The sequence below is a fragment of the Panthera uncia genome, chromosome B4, assembly GCF_023721935.1.
Source record: "Panthera uncia isolate 11264 chromosome B4, Puncia_PCG_1.0, whole genome shotgun sequence".
Taxonomy (NCBI): Eukaryota; Metazoa; Chordata; class Mammalia; order Carnivora; family Felidae; genus Panthera; species Panthera uncia.
Genome location: NC_064809.1, coordinates 27,457,459 through 27,471,442, shown reverse-complemented (window position 1 = coordinate 27,471,442; position 13,984 = coordinate 27,457,459). Strand labels below are relative to the sequence as shown.

General features: G+C 41.8%; 1 protein-coding gene across 3 annotated transcripts in view; it reads left to right on the top strand.

Annotated features, from left to right (window-relative positions):
* Positions 1-4,656: 4,656 nt before the first annotated feature.
* Positions 4,657-13,984, top strand: part of ZNF438 (zinc finger protein 438) — a 172,838-nt gene continuing 163,510 nt past the window's right edge. For all 3 annotated transcript variants that reach the window (XM_049624772.1, XM_049624771.1, XM_049624767.1), the window contains exon 1: positions 4,657-5,454. The gene's annotated coding sequence lies outside the window, so the exon portion shown is untranslated. The remainder of the gene's footprint in view (positions 5,455-13,984) is intronic.

The window sequence follows — 13,984 nt, the reverse complement described above, 5'->3', positions numbered from 1 at the left end:
TTACACGGACTTAACCAGGATAAAACTCAGAGATGGTGGTGGCTTTGTTTTCCCAGGCCAATGAGGTCTTGGGGATAACCACAAATTTTGGTGTCAACAGTGATGACTTTTGTCTCCTAGGTTGCTCCTACCTGTCACTCTGTCCTGGAGACGAAATACCTTCTCCAACTGAGTTCAAGAAGTCTGTCAAATGTTTTTTTATGTGCCAGGAACTGCATGGGGCGCTAAGGACACAAAGTGGAGTAAATCATGCTCTGTCTTCAAAGAATTCACAGCTTTGTGGGGGAGAAAGAAGCATAAAGAGTTTTAATACAACACACTATTTGTTATTAAATTGAAGATGCCATCAATTACAGGAGGCACCATTAGCTTTTGCACCTCTAAGAAAAAAATGAATTGTTGTAAAGATTAAAGGTTTTACAGAGAGTGCTGAGCCTTAGATCTAAGCAAGTGCTCAGTGAAGGTTGGCTATTATTACTAGCAGAGATAGTTAATGGTAGAACTTGAACTTGAAGAAAGAGTAGGTATTTTCTAAGAGATAAGGGAGAAAATAGATTCCAGGGAGGAAGAACAGTATATACAAAGACCCAGAGGTCTGTTTCTGGAATATTCTGCCTGTTGTGCTGTAGTAGGTGAGGTTTTTTTTTCCCTTGAGGAATTGTAAATATTTTTGACACCCTCTCCTTTCTCCTGCATCTTTCACCCTTGCCCTCCAATCCCAACACACTCACAAAAAAAAGGCAGTTTGCTTCTTTCAACTTCATACTCAAAAGCATGCACCTGGCCCTGTACTCAATCATGAACTTGGCTCCTGGGAGCAATGACACTAGTTACTTGTCTTCCATTTCCCTCCATACTCCCCCATCCCACCCTCTTGTGGTTGGGGGAAGCCTTTGTCCAACATCTTTTGTTTAAAAGGATTAATTGCCAGCTCCCAGTGCCTGTCAGTTTCTTTTAGGGAACTTTATGCAAATAAGGCTCCAGGTGGCCTGCCCTGATTTCCCAGAGTTCCCCTGGGGCAACACTCTATTAGGACCTTCACTACAAATAACATTTATTGAGCCCACTGAAGTCTCTTAAGAAGTTACTGGACTTGAACAAAAGTACTCAGTTAATAACAGAGTTGCTCCTGTTCAGTGTTCTGCTGTGATACACTGCATCGTTGTTCAAAATGTTTTTCCTTTTAAAGGATTTTTCTTCTCAGTATTATTTCTATTAACACAGTGTCCCCTTTTCAATATTTATTTATTTATTTATTTATTATTTATTTTTTTTGAGAAATAGCGTGAGCGGGGGTGGGGCAGAGAGAGAGAGGGAGACACAGAATCTGAACCAGGCTCCAGGTTCTGAGCTATTAGCACAGAGCCTGACGTGGGGCTTGAACTCACGAACTGTGAGATCATGACCTGAGCTGAAGTCGGACACTTAACTGACTGAGCCACCCAGGCACTCTGACACAGTCCCCCCTTTTAAGAAAACAACTAGCATCTTGAATAAGAAAACCAGCCAGTCTTTAAATTTGAGTTCATCAATGCATTCATTCCTCCTTCCTCACATAGTTCTTGAGTGCCTACTTAGGGTGTTCAGCTACAAGTTTAGAGGATTTGAGGTTGAACAAGACCAACATTGTCCCTCCTCTCACAGAGCTTACAGTCTAGCAGAGAAGGAAAATTAAAATCATTTTCAAGGCCAAGAGCAGAGACAGCTTAGGGAAAGCCTCTCAGGGGGAGTTCCTGAGAAGAAGAGACCAAAAGGTGGGGGGAATTAGCTAAATAAAGGGATGGGGGAAGACAGCTGATAAAATGAGACACGAAATACTTTGCAAACTGTGTGACAGCAGACGTGTGAAAGACTGTGTGGTTATTAATCACACGCTCCTCCATAGCTCTCCAATCTGTCTCAGGTCTCCATTCCACTAAGCTCCTTATCTCTGCTCCTTGCTCTGAACAATCTCTCTTTTATTCTGTGTAACTCTTGGTTTGTGGATGTTTATTCTATTGTTAAGTTATTAGGACCCTTTTGGGCTTGCACTGGAGACAGGAGCATTTCTGGATACAAGAGTGACCTGATTATTATCTTGGCTGCCTGGAAAGAGACATCTCAGACCAGATCTTGGAGCTGAGACAGATGCAAGGGGGTGGCAGAATGGGATTTGGTGTCTCTTGATCTTAATTCTGAAGGATGAAATATGCATGGAAGTCAGGCAAGAGGTGGCTTGTAATAGTGTTTTTCAAACTTCTTTTGATTGAGACCCATAGTAGGAAATACATTGGCACAGCAACTCAGGATACACACACATTACTGAAACAAGAGTTTCCCAAAGTTTATGCTTCGGGAAAAATTACCCTCATTATGTGTGATACAATCTGATATTTTATATTTTGGATTCTGATTAGGGTTTTGCAGGGTGGCAATCTATTAATGGTTATAAAATCAACTTACTGGGTTATGATGGGCACCTTAAACAATGAAATAGAAGAATCCATGCAAAGACAGGCTGGGGAATAATGAAGAAGATACTTATGGAATCAGTCTTTAGGAGCTAGAATTTACATTTTTGGACTTTCTGAGTCTCTGTTCCCTTTTTTTTTTTTTTAAGTTCATTTATTTATTTTTGAGAGAGAGAGTGCAAGCTGGAGAGGGGCAGAGAGAGAGAAGAAGATACAGAATCTGAAGCAGGCTCCAGGCTCCAAGCTGTCAACATAGAGCCTGACATGGGGCTTGAAACCATGAACCATGGATGAGCCCAAGTTGGATGCTCAACCAACTGAGCCACCCAGGCACCACCCCCTGAGTTTCTGTTTCTTGTGTTGTTACATGAAACTTCATACGGATCGATGGTTATGGCTGTGGATTCTGGCGAATGGATTCAAATCTTGACTTTGCTACTTAGGGGCTGTGTGATGTAAGATACTTGACGTAGTATCCTGTACCCTGTTTGCCTTGTGTGTAAAATGGGAATAATAACAGCATTTATCTTCTCCATTTGTAAGGATTAAGTGAGATAATGCAGTGCCAGGTATATTTAAACACTCAAATAGTAGCTATTATATTTCGACCTTTTATTTTCCCCTAGTATTAATATTAAAGTCCAGCTTTTCTCAGTCTGTAGTGTAGGACCAAGGGAAGTGTTATGAAGTAGAGTGTTCTGGGAGCTAGCTTGCTAGGAGCAGCAGATATCAAAGAGAAAGAGCCATCAGGGGAAATTGAAACCCCAAGGGCCAGAGCAGAGGCCCTTAGTCCCTCTGGTGCTAACCCTTGAATGTCCAGGGCTTTATTTTCTTGAAGAAATAAGTTCTTCTTACAGTTCCTCTCTCTAATATCAACACACTTTTGACCCTAGCTCCTGGCTTCTTATTTAGGTCAGATTCCAGTTTGTCACAGAAACTTGACTAAATCTGGGTGTGTATTTCCTCACAAATTTTTACTTGATGTTCCCTGAGGTTCCTCTTTGGGTGCCCTTTCTGCTTGTCAGTCTTTTCTTAGCCACATTACTTCTTTCCTGCATCTAGAAATATCGGAAGTTTTTGTGTTTGCTTTTGCTTTAAATCTTGAGGTAGCAAGAGAAAAAACAAAAACAAAAACGAATAAGATGGGGAAAAAAAAGAATGCATCCTGTTAAACCATCTTACAGAAGCAAAAGTATTCTATGTTAAAAACACGGAATGAATTTGATGTACACTTCTTATCCATTTCCACTCCAAAAAATGAGAGATGACATTTACTTGTGAAACACTCCCATGGGTACATGTGGAATCTCAAAAGAGAATTCCAGCTTTTGGCATGATATACATAAAACATTTTATAAGTATGTTAACAATGAAATTTACAATTTCTTAAAATTGTTGTTTTGCAAAGAAAAATATCAGTATAATTATTTTGAAAATATGTAGCATTTTTCAAAACTGCTTATTTTTCTATAACTCTGCTCCCTGGGGGGGGGGGTGGGGGCGGAATTTAGTGTTGTAATGATCATGTACAGACTTCACAAACTTCTTATGTTATTTGATAATACTTAAAACCCTGCATAAAAATATAGTAAGAGGTACAAATATTATCCACATCAGAAACTTTTCAAAAATTTCGATTTCTCCTGAATACACATTTTTTCTAACCAGCTCAGATATCAAGAGTTAAAGGCTAATAATATTCTCCTGTAATCTCTCCTTTCTGTGAAAATACTACAGTATTTTCAATGAGAGTGTAAACAAACCATTGTTTCAAGTTTTATTTACACTGGAGCTGCCTGGCAAAATCCCATGCCTGATCTAGCCATTTGTCTTGATTCCAATTAAGTATTTAAGAGATCCTTGCTATCTACAATATTTCCACCTTTGGGTTTACTTCCAAGGCCTGTTTTTCCCATCCTTTATTTTTCTCCCAGGACAAATGTGTCTGAGCCACTTTTAACCATAACGTTTATTGTTTTTCCCGCTTATGAGAGCAATGTAAGAATCCTACAAGCCAGAGATAATCTGTTAATACACTGTTGTTAGTTCCTCGGGCATTTAGTTTTCCTTCTACTGAGTCCTCTTTTAAGCATAACTAGTCCTTTCTAAGAGCAGAAATAAAAGCATTGACCCGGGGCGCTGGAAGGTATGGTCACATGAGTGGGAGGCTGTGGAAAGTTTACACCCGCCAAGAAGTGTACATATTTGTTTACACGGAACCACCGTTTGTTACATTTAATAACGGTGAACGGTAATCCATAAGTAGTTACACAGAGGCCAAACGGGTTATTCAGTAAGAAAGACACACTAAAACCTCTAAGACCGCGCCGGGACAAGGCGGGGTAGGCGGGCGCGCGCTGGAACCGGGAGCCGGAGCCGGAGCCGGAAGGGCGGACTCGGAGGGGCGGGTCTAGCCATCGCGGGCGGGGCCTACCCAAGGCAGGTCCGGTTGGGGCGGAGCCGGGGGCGGGCCCGGGCCCGGGGGCGGAGCCGGGTGGGAGCTGGGCACGGCGGGAGAGCTGACTCCTCCCTCTCGAGGAGTCGCAGGCACCTGGTGAGGAGCTAACGGCTGTTTCCACACGTGGAGAACTTTTAATGAACACGTGAGGGAAGGAGGCAATGTCTGCGGAAAGTCTACCTCACAACTCTGGCGTCCGACTCCAACCCCCAGGGCGACAGCTAGTTCGATGTGTTCCTGGGGTGGGGGTGGGGTGGTCTACGCCCCTTTCCATTAGTGTCCCCGGCCCTCGGCCACAGGTTTTCTGAGAAGCTTTCTCAAGCAGTCCCCGCCCCAGGAGGCGGCCACACAGGCCACTTGCGCCTGCGCCTGCTCCGGGCGCCACACCGCGGGGGCGGAGCCGCCGAGGAAAGGGGCGTCTCTCCCGCCGTCGCGCGCAGGGCGGAGCCGTGGGGGCGGTGCGGCCGGGCGCCCAGAGACCTGACCTTCCCGAACGCCGGGTCCCGTGACGTCACCTCGCCGTGACGCGCACGCTGTAGGAAAACTGTAAGTTTCTAAGGATTCCTGCAGCTCCCTGGGCCTGCGGGGCTCGCTCTGTTGCTCGCATTCCCGGTGTCGGTGGTGGCTGTGGGCGTTTGATCATTGGGCGATAGGGGAGCCGCCGAACGTGGCGAAGGGACAGGTGCCCGCCCAGAGCGGGAGTGCACCTTCTGCGACGGGCGGGACCGAGAGTGCGGGGAGGCGAGGCCGCGCCCCGCAGGACAGGCCCTCACTTTTCCCCTGGGGCCGAGAGGGCTCAAGGAGCCTGCGACCGAGGACAGGGAAGGAGGAGGGTCCACATGGGAGCGACCCCCTTTTTTTCCTTCTTTGATGAAGGGTCTTAGATTCCCCTCAGCCCTGGAGTTTGACATGTGAAGTATGGTATGGAGGGTTTCTTCAGAGACTCCACATCTGGGCTTCTTTGGGGATTCTGCAAGTGACCAAATCGCTGAGGACCGGTTATAAAGATAACCACCTGCTGCCTCAGTTTCCTTTTTGTGTAAAATGGAGGTAAAGCAGCCCCTGGCCTAATTGGCATTCGTACAGAACCGGGGACGTTGTGAGAGCACGTGAGGTAACACAAGCATGTAAACTTGGTAGGTGAAAGCTTAGAAAGGCAGTCCTTATTCTAAGAACGTGGTGGCCAATGGCCATTTAACAAAGGTCTGGTAGGTAGGGATCTTTCACAGTTTTGCCTCCTTAACCCCCTGGTGCCCACTGATCATGGGCAACACTTGAGTCTGATGGGCGATCTGAACTGTTGTCACTGAACTTAGTGGAACAGGGATCAAGAAATGACTGGTAGCCTTATCACAATGTTCTTGACAATGAACAAATGAGATCCCCTTGTCTGGGTTTTTCAGAGAAAGCTTTCAGCTTGCTTGAACTAGTGCATTATAGTCGACACAGGTATACTCAGTTTTAGAGTTTTTGTGTCCACTTGGAATATCTGATGGTCGTATTTGAATTTGAAAGTTTTGGCTTGCCAAGGGTTAGCGCGTTATTGATGAGTTAGTACTGTAATACTTCTCAAATTCAGGGGTAAGTATTTGTTAGGACCTTTGAAGGGAATACTATTGTACACATCACAGGGTGTATTTATTCCAGAGATGGAGAGATCACATTTCTGTAAATTCAGTTTAACCTCCTTTGAGAAGCCTTAGAATTAGAGAGCAGGGGTTTTAGTCTTTGTTCTACCACTTAATAACTTTGTGTCCAAGGACAGCTCACCCAAACTTGGGATTTTCTTTTCCTGTCTCAAATGGGAGATGATGGTGTATTTACTGTTGCTTTCTCAAGGAACCAATGAGAGGGTAAGTGTAAGGATGACAGGGTTTCTAAGTGTGGTTATTGTTATTAAGAAACCTCCGTAGGTCCCCTAGCCTGGGTAAGAGGTGTGTTCGTTCAGAAGTCAGGTTCTGAGTCAGAACTAGAAATATAGCAGCAAGCAACTATCCTGCGAGCTGGTGGAGCTCATTTTCCAGTGGGGGAATGGGCTACAAAGAATAAGAACACAGTATTATTTCAGACAGTGATTAAGTAGAGTGAGGTGAAGGAAGATAAGAGAATGGCAGTGGGGGAACAGAGCAGGTGTAGATAGGGTCTGTCAGGGAAAGGCTTCCGAAAGAGGTGACCGTCGAATCCATGAAACCGGGAGGAAGAGCGTGAGATAAGAACATTTCAGGCAGGGATCATACGAGCAGTAAACACATGGACTCAGTGTATTTGAGGTAGTCTTGTAAACACCAAATTTTTACAGCGAACTTACGAGGTAGGTACTATTATCTCCCATTTTTGTGGATGAAGAAACTGACACCCAGAAAGGCGTGCTCGAGGTCGTACAGCTTAAACATACTGAATTTGGGCAGTTTGACGCGGAGTCCATGCTCCACGTGGCAGTCCTGTCGTGCCTCACAGCAGGGGCAGCGGAGGAACGATGCTGGGAGGTGGACGCTAGCCTGAGGTGGCCAAGGCGTGGCAAGATGAGCGTACAGATCACAGCAAGGAAAGGGGGAAAGTGGTGGCAGGCGGTGTTGGAGGACCAGGCTGGATTTTGGGGGCCCTTGTAGGCTATGGTGGTGTTACTCTAGGTGTGGTAGGAAACCACTGGGAGGTTTGTATCAAGGAAGTAGCATCTGATGTTAGTTTTCTTGGCTGGAGGACTAGCCGTAACGTCATGGAGTGGGGCCACTTGACCATGGGGAGGTAGGAGGCTATCGTTCTGTGCTGGAGGAGAGATGCTGGTGTCTTGGCCTGGGAAAGTGGTTGTAGAGACGATAGTACGTGGTCGAATTCATGGTATGCTTTTGAGGGTAGAGCTGCTGGTGTGGGCTTACATCTGGAGTGTGAGGAAAAGGGCGAAGTCATGACCTCCTCGGTTTTAGGCTGGGAGAACAGTGGTGCTGTTGACGGAGCAGGGAGAAAGGGCTTGGCCGCGAAGGTCATGAATTCGGTCTTGGACAACTTTTAGATGCCTCGTAGACCTAGTAGTACCAGAGCTAGTAGTAACAGGAAGCACTATGTAGCCGTCAACTGTACTGGGCAGGGTTTTAAGCACTTCACGTGTATTAATCAATTTCATCCTTGTAACAGTTATATGTGCTAGAGATCATTATCATCCCCGTTTTACAAACGAGAGGACAGAGGCACAGGTTAGTTAAAAGTGGCTGGCCTAAAATCACCCAGCCTGCAAGTGACGGAGCCAGGATTCAAAACCAAGCAGTCTCTGGCTTCGGATCCACAGAATTAACGTCTGTAACCACCTATAAGTTGACTGGTTGAGTAGGTAGTTACAGACATTAACTGTACATTTGATTTACGCATTTGGAACTTAGAGGAATGGTCAGAGCTGGATACTCAGCATTTACATTTCTGAAAAGAAAGCCTGCTTTTGTGCCTCATCTAAGCCTTGGTTGGCGATGGAGTAAAGAACGCAGGCAGTTGGGCCATGCTGACTAGACTCTCGTTACTTTGCTCGGTTACACGGCCAATATCCAGGATCCCCTTTCCATGAGGTTCTATGAGGGTGAGGTCTGTATGTTTTTTACTTCTCTGTCTCTGGTTCCTAATCCAGTGCCTGCCATGTAGTAGCTGTTAGGGATGACTTTATATGTAAGACATTTGATTAAGTTTTGGGAGTTCAGAGATGAATAAATCATAGCACTCTCCTTGGAGGAGCAGAGTGTGAGGAAAAACCTGTGGGAATAAGACCAGAGTAGACTAAATGCATAAATACATGTTGATTATTTCATTCTGGCCTTCTGCAGCCCCCCCATCCCCCACCCCATATACTTGAGGGATGGGGCATGAAGAGGGTCAAAGGAGCAAAAGAATGCCTTAGCAATTGCATGGTGAATTTGAGGCTCCTCTTCCACAAAAGAATTACTCATAATCTTGCATATTTTACTATATTTGCATTAGTTTCATTTGGCAACGGTGTAATTTTTACCAAATGAAATAAATTCTGCTATTTTAGTATCATTGTGGAGTGATGAGTTTTTCCAGTTCTATTACCTCAGTGTTGACAGGACTCACTAGTGAAATAAGGGAGTTGGCTTGAGATGTTGCAGCTTGCATAATAGAGGGTGATGCAGGGGCTGTGTGAGGTATTTAGGCAGGTTTCCACTGGTTTCAGTGTATCACGCCAAAGTTCCACATATTGGAGTAAGTTTCAGTTTCTCTGCTGATGATCTCTTTAACACTGAGATATGTACATATATACACATACATACATATATATATATATATATATATATATTTTTGTCATAGAAAGGGGATCTGGTGGTGTATGTCATAGGTGGAATTATAGATTACATCTCATATCTGGAATGTGGTAGAACCTAGAAACTAGAACAATATGCACAAAAATAAGTGTCTTCTGTAGATCTCTGTAAGGGTATACTATAACTTCAATACATTTGTCACAATTTTATTACTTCCTATCAGGAGTTTTTGAAATTTGAACCATTACAAGATTATATAAAATTGCACCATGGTAGATTTTGGATTCATTTCAGAGTTTTTTTCTTACAGTATATAAAATTATATCTTGTTTAGCTTTTTTAGCTTTCCATGGGAGAGTTGATCTGGATAACCCGGTTCACCATCACTCTAAACATCTAATTTTTTTTTTTTTAATATTTATTTTTGAGAGAGACAGAGACAGAATGTGAGTGTGTTAGGGGCAGAGAGAGAGAGAGAGAGGAAGACACAGAATCCAAAGCAGTCTCCAGGCTCCGAGCTGTCAGCACAGAGCCCGACGCAGGGCTCAAACTCGTGGACCGTGAGCCGAAGTCGGACGCTCAACTGCCTGGGCTACCCAGGCGCCCCTTCACTCTAAACATCTAAACAGGAACCCTCCACAAATACAGATGTGCCATCTTGTTTTGCAAATTTTAAATCTGCTATTGTTGCTTCCCTAAATTTAATGGAGTTGAAATGATTAGTATTCCTTTATACCACAATCACAGCTGGCTTCCCTAGGAATATCAGATATGCATAAATGGTACAAAGTATTTTGAAGGGCCTGCTGATTGTTCAGCCTTAGTCACTTTTTAAGTTTAGACTTAGCGAGGGCAGGTTGATGGTTATTTAATTGTGCTAGATTGTGGTAAGTCTTCCTGTTTGCAGACAGAAGCCCCTCTTTCTAAATCTGACCATCCTAGATAACTTATACAATCCAGATTCTTAAAAAAAAACAAACTATATTTACATGAGCAAATTTAGAAACTACTACTTTATGTTAAGAGTACACATTTAAATATATGGAAATTGTTTCTTGTAGAAAATTATGTCTAGCCCAGTGATGTTAATGTAGTGGCCATTAAATATAATTTCTAAAATTCTACTTCTTGTAGTTTCTTTTATTCCTGCATATTACCTTCAACTTATATATATATGTATGTACATATGTGTATATATTTATATTTTCTGTATTTGCAGTAAAAGCTGAATATTAGTTGTGGCCTTTTACTTAGCATTGTAAATGATTGAATATATTTAAATAATATAAACAATTGTCACTTAATTTTTTTAATTTTAGTTTTATTGTTTAAAATTTTTTATTTTAGAGAGCAGGGGAGAGGGACAGAGAGAGAGAGATAGAGAGAGAGAGACAGAGAGACAGAGAGACAGAGAGAGAATCCCAAGTGTGCTCCATGCTGCTGCAGGGCTTGATTCCACAATTTTGGGATCATGACCTGAGCCGAAATCAAGAGTCAGAGGCTCGACCGACTCAGTCACCCAGGCACCCCAAGTGTCACTTAATTTTGATTCATTTGACACGTGGTTACTTACAGATTAATTGAGGCTTGATTTTTTTCACATAAACAATAATTATTATTAGTAAGTCTTGGTGGAGACTAAGCTTTAGTGATGGGTTAACCAAATTGCTTTTGCAAAAGAACATGCAAGGAGAAAATTTTAGAGGGGATTAAGCAAAAACAGAATGTTAGTGGAAGGGATAATTTAACCATAACAACCTGCCATACCTAGAATTCTTAAGATGTTACTATCCTATAGATAGCATTTTTTTATTTGGTTCTATATTGCAAAAATGTTAGTTTTAAGCTGCATTCTAGGCCACCAATCTATAGTGAGATAAATACTGGAATATATACAACTATGAATTTAGCTCAGTGGATCTCAACTGGGGATGATTTTGTTCCTTCCCCCAACCTCACTCTTGGGACATTTGGCAATGTCTAGAGACATTTTTGGTTGTCACAACTGTGTGTGAGGGCATGGCACCTGTCATATAGTAATGGAGGCCAGGGATGCTCTTAAATATCCTACAAGGCACAGGACAACCCCAACAGTAAAGAATTATCCATTTCAAAATGTCAATACTGCTGCTGAGAAATCCTGCAAGATATACCTTTTTTCTTTCTTTCTTTTTTTCTTTTTTTTTTGGTGTTTTAGAGATTGAGGTAATTGCAAGTGGCAAGCACCTTACTTGAACAAAAGATTGTGTTCAACTGCTTTTAGTTTGTTGGAGAACTGAGCTAATTTGGTTCATTTATTGCAAGGAAAAGAATTTTTGTAGCTGATGGTTTTGAATTTTTTTTTTTTTTTGATTGCTAGTATGTCTAATGTTTTTGGTTTGTTTTCAGCCATGATTTTTTTCTTGATAAAATTAATTTTGGCATTATATAATCCTGGGTTGTATCAGATTTGCTAGTATGAATCTCCTTCATATTTTGAATTAACTATCTCAGTTACATGGTTGTTTATTCACTTCAAAAATCCTTTCACATTCATTTTGATTCGTGATTTTCATGAACACCCCATGAAATGTGCAGAGCATGCATTACGCTTACTATTTGCCAGATGAGGAAACAGATCAAATGATTTGCTGTATACATTACAGCAAGTTAGGGATGAAAGCAAATTGAGGACTCTCAGAGGTTTTGATGCTTAGGACATTTTTAAAGTTACTAGTTGTTGTTGTCTCATTTGATTTTCCTGGCTGTCCTTTGAAAACTGGTAACTTACTTAAGGTCACCCAACTCATAATGTAGTTTTGACTATTTCCAGTGACCTATGCTGCTTCTCCAGGTATTCTCTAATAAGTATATTTGACAGTTTCTGGATAAATTCACCAAATCCATGCTTAACCTAAGTAGGTTTCTTAACACTGTAAGGGAGTTAAATTTCTCCATCCTCTTTGGTTCTCATTCTGGGCCTAAGTATTAAACTGATATGACAGATTGATAGTCGAAAAACATACAAACTTTATTAAACTTACTTGTACATGGGAACCTTAGATGAAGACCTACAGTAGTAGCCGGAACAGGAAGCTTTTATACATTTTAGACAAAGAAACAATAAATTTGTGAAGAATTGACAAGACCAGAGGAGTTTGGGCCAGGGGTAGTAAATGGTGAAGAAGTAACTAGGAAGATAAGGATTAGTGTAATAGGATTTCTTTGTATAGGTTTCTCCACCTCTAGTTCTCCCCCACCCCTCCCACCACCATCTCTGCTGATAAGAATACTTTTCACATGGGAGTTTTATCTTTTGCTTTCAGGAGGGAAAAAGGAGAGTCATAATGTCCTTGCACCTGCTGTTTCTTAAATATCTTTGATTCAAAATAATCAGAATATCAAAATGGCATATGGGGGGGGGACATTCTGGTGTCCTGCAACACCTGTCAGATGTTCATGTTGTCACTTGAATGAATAGGTAATTCAGTGTTTGTAATCCTGTGATTGGACTTGAGTGGAAACTTCGCTGAATTTTGATAAACCATAAGGTAGTGCTACTTGCTATTTAGAATTTATTGTTCGAGCAGTCTAAGTCCAAAAGCAGACTGAAGAGATGGCTCTCAGCTGTATTTGAGTATATTTGGGTGAGGCAACCTACTTGGCATGATTCATTTTGCCTTTCTGATGAGGGATGTATATTTGGGATAGTACCTCCATTGGTTCTGATTTTTAAATTAGAAACCTATTATTCTTTTCAGCCAGTGCCATCTTCTATGTCACATTTGAGGCTGTTTCTCTTACTTTTTCAAAAAGACTATATACTCAAATATTTGATGAGTTTTCATGTTTGAAGATTATTTGATGATATTCAATTCTTGATGTAAGTTTCAGTAATCAGAAAATTTTTTTTTTTAATATTCAGAAGTGGAATTGGTGGGGCATACGGTAGTTTTATTTTTATGTTTTCTTGAGGAATCTCCATACTGTTTTCTATAGTGGCTGCACAAATTTACAGTCCCAGCAACAATGCACAAGAGTTCCCTTTTCTTCACAGCTTTGCCAATATTTATTATCTCTTGTCTTTTTGATGATAGCCATTCTAACAGGTGTGAGGTGATATCTCATTGTGGTTTTGCTTTGCATTTCTCTAACAATTAGTGAGACTGAGCACCTTTTCATGTATCTGTATGTCTTCTGTGGAAAAATGTTTGTTCAGTTACTCTGCCCATTTTTAAAATCAGATTGTGTTAATGAAGGGCAGTTGGCACACAGTGTTTAATTAGCTTCAGGTGTAACAGCATAGTGCTTCCTCAACCCTATACATCGTGCTGTGCTTACCACAGTTGTCACTATACAAAGCTACTACAATACCTTGACTATATTCCTCATGCTGTACCTTTTATCCATGGGACTTACTCATTCTATAACCAGAAGCCTGTACCTCCCATTCCTTTCCCCCAATCTCCCATCCTTCTGGCAACCACCAGTTTGTTCTCTGTATTTATGTGTCTATAATTGGAAATTTTAATGTTTCGTATAATACATCCACTGGCTGAATGTGGACAATTCATAGTGTGAAATTGTGGGTCTTGGATTAAGAAGGAAAGGAAAAAGACCTTCGTCTGTGCAATTGTATATTGGGCAACAAGGACTATAATTATATTGAAAAGGTGAAGATTTTCAATTTTCCATAAAACTGAATTATCCTGACAAAATATTTTACTTATCTCCATGAAGAAAAATGCCATATCCAAGTGGACATAATATTGTATTACTGAGGGGAGAGACCACCACTGATGTGTAACTGAAGCTGGGCTGGATTCCATACTTGC